Genomic DNA, 1076 nt, shown 5'->3' on the forward strand with positions numbered 1-1076 from the left:
CAACAGGCAGCCAGGAGTTTAGGATAAAAGGAGGCTGCGTCCTCCAAAACCTCGAGAAAAAAAACCCCAGGCATATGCCCCAGTGGACTCTCTCCCTTTATTCTAATAAAGTTGCAGGACTCCTCTGTCTCCTTTATGGACACTGGCTTCTCACAGCATGATTTTCCATACAGGACAGGGGACTCGTCCGGGGTCCTTCCATGGTCTGGGGCTGGCCCAAGGCAAGAGGAGCTGGCGGCGCGCCTCACCCAGTTTTTAGGTGACCAGCTGCTGGGGTTTTAGGAGTTCTGCTTTTGTTTTTTTTCTCTTAAAGAATTTTCCCAATACGTGTTGCTAGGAGACAATAACAACTGGATCCTCAAGAGAGACAAAAGACCTGGCCACAGCTTGGGGGAGGGGTCCAGCTGGCTACTCTTTTACCTGGGGTTTTCTCATGTAGGGCAGAGATGCCACAAGATTTGGACTGGGGAAAAGGGGTTGGGTGGAGCCCCTAGCTCTCCTGTGCTCTCGGCGTTCGGAGGGGAGAGGAACTGCGGTCGCTGCGGGGAGAATTCATCACCACTGCAGGGTTCTGCCTTCTGCTGCCTTCCTTCTACCATGAGTGGAGCTCTGCTTGCTGGAGCGGCTGTTACACTGGGACCCTATTTAACACCCTACCTCACTAAAAAGGGACTTTCTCACCATCTGCTCGGGTGCCTCAGGGAAAACCCCAGGATCCCAAGCCCACCTTCCCCTGCCCCACTGAGAGCCGCGCGGCTGCCCTGCCCCCGCTGTTCCTTTGCCGTTCCTTCGAGCCTGTGCTACACTGTAGCTCCTCATTTCCTGCCCGCCGAGAGGTCCCGGGGTTCCCACTGCACCTGTGGAGTTTGATATATCTTGTCTACTGTGAAAAACGAGGTTCACCCTCTTGTGAGAATTTAAAAAGTTTAATACAAAGACAATAAGAGACACATAAAATAAAGCAAAGAGGTAACGGCCGGGTGCCTTGGCGCTCTGCTAAGAGCACACCTGATGCCCGGGGATAGTCCTTTTTATACCATTTTTACTGTCTGTTCTCTATGCATATTCAAACTTTT

The sequence above is a fragment of the Corvus brachyrhynchos genome, unplaced genomic scaffold (assembly GCF_000691975.1).
Source record: "Corvus brachyrhynchos isolate BGI_N302 unplaced genomic scaffold, ASM69197v1 scaffold19, whole genome shotgun sequence".
NCBI classification, from domain to species: domain Eukaryota; kingdom Metazoa; phylum Chordata; class Aves; order Passeriformes; family Corvidae; genus Corvus; species Corvus brachyrhynchos.